Here is a 5,637-nt window from a genome sequence, read left to right as displayed (position 1 = left end):
ATGAGCCCCCAGCAGAACAGATGACGGATCTGCAGTGTGCCACTTGTATTTGGGACACACGTGGCAGCTGCATTTACACGCTGCACAAGGCTCCCGCCCACCAGCACGAGGCCCAGCCTCCCTGAAGGCCAAAATGGACATCAGGCAAACCGCACAGAGCCAGCCTTGAAACTACATCCTCTCCAACGTCAGGAAGACCCACGAGAGGGGTTGCCGGAGCCGGTGCTTGACGGCCAGCATACACATCTATGCTGTCTGCCCAAATAATAGGTAAGATTTTCAATCTCTACAGGACTGGTTTCACAAACTATTTTTCTCCTAGCTTCAAACTGTCAGGGATCCTCCAAAACAAACTGATAGGCTGATGTTTTGCTGCTAAATGAACCACTTTTGCAGCTCTATTTTAGTTCCAACACACTTGCAGGGAGGGTTACGCTGGCTAATGGGTGCTGCCAGTGACACCCACAAGCCAGGGCAGGTGACTGACCCCGATGTGGCAGGACTCACCGAATGGAATGAATCCACATGAAGAGCACACCATGATCAAGAACATACAGCACCAAGAAAGCTGTCGGGAATTTCAGCTGTTAATTGTCTAGACAATTCTCTGAGGCAGAAAGCTGATGGGGCAAAGCCTTCTGACCATAACCATACACCAGTAATAACAGCAATAAAAATAAAGATATCCCACAGAACTTGTTAAAAGGCACAGTGCCATTCTTAAAGTCACATTTCTAATATAAAAGTACTATGTTCTTCCAGGAACTTACCAAATACTCATAAACCATGGATATACTATTGCCTTTTAAATCCATGTACTGAAATCCAGGTTACTAATTATATTGTCACCCTGCTTATTTAATTTATATGCAGAGTATATCATGAAAAACGCTGGACTGGAAGAAGCACAAGCTGGAATCCAGATTGCGGGGAGAAATACCAATAACCACAGATATGCAGATGACACCACCCTTATGACAAAAAGTGAAGAGGAACAAAAAAGCCTCTTGTTGAAAGTGAAAGAGGAGAGTGAAAAAGTTGGCTTAAAGCTCAACATTCAGAAAACGAAGATCATGGCATCTGGTCCCATCACTTCATGGGAACTAGATGGGGAAACAGTGGAAACAGTGTCAGACTTTATTTTTCTGGGCTCCAAAATCACTACAGATGGTGACTGCAGCCATGAAATTAAAAGACACTCCTTGGAAGGAAAGTTATGACCAACCTAGATAGCATATTGAAAAGCAGAGACATTACTTTGCCAACAAAGGTCTGTCTAGTCAAGGCTATGGTTTTTCCTGTGGTCATGTATGGATGTGAGAGTTGGACTATAAAGAAAACTGAGCACCGAAGAATTGATGCTTTTGAACTGTGGTGTTGGAGAAGACTCTTGAGAGTCCCTTGGACTACAAGGAGATCCAACCAGTCCCTTCTAAAAGAGATCAGCCCTGGGTGTTCTTTGGAAGGACTGATGCTAAAGCTGAAACTCCAATACTTTGGCCACCTCATGCGAAGAGTTGACTCATTGAGAAAGACTCTGATGCTGGGAGGGATTGGGGGCAGGAGGAGAAGGGGACGACAGAGGATGAGATGGCTGGATGGCATCACTGACTCGATGGACATGAGTTTGAGTAAACTCCGGGAGTTGGTGATGGACAGAGAGGCCTGGCATGCTGTGATTCATGGGGTTGCAAAGAGTCGGACACGACTGAGTGACTGAACTGAACTGAACTTGTACAAATAATGGACCATACGCACCATCCAAAATACGTCTGCATTACCCTGTGTGGACCGAGAACCTGGGTTTTGCTTTAGAAAAGTATTTATAATAAAAAATGGACAAAGCTTAGAATGAAAGGCAGACTTTTACCCAGATTTCCAATTGTTTTGTAAATTCTAATGTGGGTCATTAACTCTTGACAAGTGATTTACGCTTGAATTTAGCTTTAAGCCTCTAGATTTAAATGAGGCTCTGGACTTCTGAATTTTAAAACAAGCTGAATGTCCCCATGTGCTTCCTGTGCCCAAATTTAATTTTAAATAAACAGCAGTAACACATTACATATAAATAACTTGGATCAAACACTTCTGTTAAACTGGAGAAAATTATTTAACTCCCACCCCAACCACAAAGTAAGGACTGCCAATGAAGTGTGTGTGCATGTGTGTGTGTGTGTACATAAATATAACATATATGTATATGTACACACTAATATAGATAGGTAGGTAGGTAGATATGCATACATACATATATATTCCTCTAATAAAAGGCAGTAATGAAAGGGTTTATGGCTAGGCCGATCTCCCCGGAGAAGCCAGAGGTCCCCAAGCCCGGGAGGAGACAAATGGCAAACAGCAGACATTTTTTTTTTTCTGCATTCCTTTGCTCCTGCTTTAGCCACTGTGGGAGGCTCCTTTAATTCTGTGTTGCTATGACAACAGTCCGATATGCCTGAAAGTAACTTTTTTCCAACCTTGAGCTGCTAATTGCCCAACCAAGCAATACATCTTACTCAGGGAAATGTTATTTCTTAAGGTATGTTAATGAGACTATGTATCTTGTTTGGAGGTCTGTTTTCCTTCAAGACTTACACATCTGTCCCAGAGACCTCTAGTCTAGACCTCTAGTCAAGGGGAGAGGACTCCCCTTGTGCAGATATGTATGTTGTAGGGTGCAACTCTCTCCCTGAGGTGTTTCTTTCACCTATGATCAATGAGTAATAGGACGCCTTGCTAAATACTGGCAAGCGGGTACTCTGCTGCCCCCTTCTGATGTCTGTGTCAGAAGCTTTCTCTATCTCTTTTATACTTTAATAAAACTTTGATACACAAAAGCTCCAAGTGATCAAGCCAGGTTGCTGGCCCCAGATGGAAATCCTCTCCTCTGGAGGCCAAGAATTCCCGACCCCCGGGCATCGATTGTAGCTCATAGCCACAACCTTTCAGTAACAAAAATACAAAATTATGCTTGCATTATGGGAGCAGAATAAGAGTGTTAAGAAGGAAGGGGAATGTGGGTAAAATCTATTACAGTGTTAAATGACTATGATACTAGCTTAACTTTTACCAGTGTGTTAGTTGCTCAGTTGTGTCTAACTTTTTGCAATGCATGGACTCTGACCCACCAGGCTCCTCTGTCCATGGAATTCTCCAGCAAGAATACTGGAGTCAATAGCCATTCCTTTCTGCAGGGGATCTTGCCAACACAGGGATCGAACCTATGTCTCCTGCACTGCAGGCAGATTCTCACTGCCTGAGCCACCAGGGAAGCCTCAGCTTTTACCAGACTTGCCTGTAACTCCCTTCCAAACAGACAGATTTCTTTTAAGAGGAAGGCGTTCCTTACACAAAATGCATTGTGGTCACATAAATCTGTACTATTCAGAACAAAACCAGTTCTGCTGGCAGATATCTGTGTTCTTAGGGACATTTAAGTTTTCATTAAACTGGAACGCAATCAAGTCTTTATGTCTACAAATTATACGTTTAATAGTTCCACAAATTTGGCAAAGTTCATGATATCAGGCTGTTTTCACCAGATCACAGGCAAAAATATGGAAGTCATCATCAGACAATGAACTAGACAGATGGTATGGCTCCTACTTGATGAATGACCATGCCTGTCTTTTCAGAGCCATCTTCTTTGGCCTATTCCATTTGTTTGCCTATCGGGCTGTCTGCAACTTCTCCCAGTTCCCTTTCTGCTGGAGGTGAATCATTAGAATCAGACATAATGTGTAGGTTGGCTTCTTTATAATCGTCTAAGAGCTGGTACATGTACAAGACAGGATCCTTTTCTAGATGATGGAAAGCCATGTGTTCATTATAGGGGTGTGTGCTAAGACCATTCCCCTCCACTCATCTTTAGAACCATCCTCAGTCTCAAACATCTGCTCCCTTGCTTTGCCAATCCTGTCGGCTAGGTATGCATCACCGATTTGAAATGTTACAAATGTCCTCCCTATCAGGCAGGACTTCGAGTGTAGAAACTCATCTTTATTAAGTTCTAGTACCTAAACACAGTCAAATCCATCGCATTTTATAAGATACAAAGAAAGACTTACAGGCACCTGGTCCAGAATGGCTCCTTTCCACTGGGTGACGAGGCCATTCCCTCTGTCCGCCTGTGCTGAATCCCGCAGCCTACACTGTTCCACTGGGGCTGGGAAACAAGTGGGCTCACACCATGCAGTTGTTTTTCGTGGAATGTCCGTTTCTTCACGATACTTGCTGATAAACCCGCATGGCCTGCATCAGCTCTGGACTGTTGACCAGGGGTCTTCCCAAACGGGGTCTTCATTCAGCTGCATTTAAGTGAGCAGCAGAGCTGCTGGATTAGGGTGAAAATTCAATGTGCTGCAGTTTGAAACTTTCCACAGAATTTCAATATTCTTCTTAATCCATCATCCCAAGCACTCGATTTCTGTTGTTGTGTTTTTACAAGTTAAGCAAAAATATGGGATTACGATAAACAAAATTTCCACACAGCACGCTGTATGCACCTGTGCTCCAAGTCCTCCTCTCCCCATAATGCTTCCAAACTATGTAGGTATTTAACTCATTTGAGTTCATTTTTGTGTGTGGTGTAAGAAAATGTTCTAATTATTTACCTGTATCTGTCCTGTTTTCTTGCACCACTTATTGAAGAGATTTTTTTCCCCCATTTTATATTCTTGCCTCTTTTGTAATAAACAAATTGACCATAACTACACGGGTTTATGGAGAAGGAAATGGCAACCCACTCCAGTGTTCTTGCCTGGAGAATCCCAGGGATGGGGGAGCCTGGTGGGCTGCCGTCTATGGGGTCGCACAGAGTCGGACACGACTGAAGCGACTTCGCAGCAGCAGCACATGGGTTTATTTCTGTTCACTTGATCCATGCTTCTATTTTTGTGCCAGTACCATATTGTTTTAATTAATGTAGCTGTATAATATAGTTTGAAGTCAGGGAGTATAATATCTCCAGCTTTGTTCTTTTTTCTCAAGATTGCTTTTACTATTCAGAGAGTTTTGTGGTTCTCTATAAACTGTAGGATTCCAGCTAGGTGAAAAATTTGATGGATATTTTGATAGGGATTTCATTAAATCTGTACATTATTTTGTGTAGTACAAACTAGATCAACAATATCAAGTTCAACAATATTGGTTCTTCCAATTTGTGAACATGAAATATCTACATTTCTTTGTATCATCTTTGATTTCCTTCATCACTCTTTAATATTTAGAGTTTAAGAGTGTAAGGTTTTGAACTCCCTGAATGAATATATTCTTAAGTATTTCCTTGTTTTTAACGCAATTTAAATGGGATGGTTTTCTTAATTTCCATTTCTGGTAATTCATTATCAATGTATAGAAAAGCAACAGATTTCTATATTAATCTTGTATCATGCAAATTTACTGAATTCATTTCTTAGTTTAATAGTTTTTTTCATGGTGATTTATGGTTTCCTATATAGAATATCAAGTCATCTGGGAAGAGTGAGAGTTTTACTTCTTCCCCTCCTACTTGGATATCATTTATTTCTGTTTTCATGTCTGATTGTTGTGGCTAGGATTTCTGATACTGTATTAAGTAGAAACAGAGAGAGTAGGCATCATTGCACTGTTCCTGATTTTAGAGAAAGTTTTTGAATTTTC

General features: G+C 41.6%; 1 pseudogene; it reads right to left on the bottom strand.

The window, feature by feature from the left end:
• Positions 1-3,382: 3,382 nt before the first annotated feature.
• LOC133260241 (spindlin-1-like) lies at positions 3,383-4,656 on the bottom strand (annotated as a pseudogene).
• Positions 4,657-5,637: the final 981 nt, after the last annotated feature.

This window comes from Bos javanicus, chromosome 14 (assembly GCF_032452875.1).
Source record: "Bos javanicus breed banteng chromosome 14, ARS-OSU_banteng_1.0, whole genome shotgun sequence".
Taxonomy (NCBI): Eukaryota; Metazoa; Chordata; class Mammalia; order Artiodactyla; family Bovidae; genus Bos; species Bos javanicus.
This window is presented reverse-complemented; position numbering and strand designations above follow the sequence as displayed.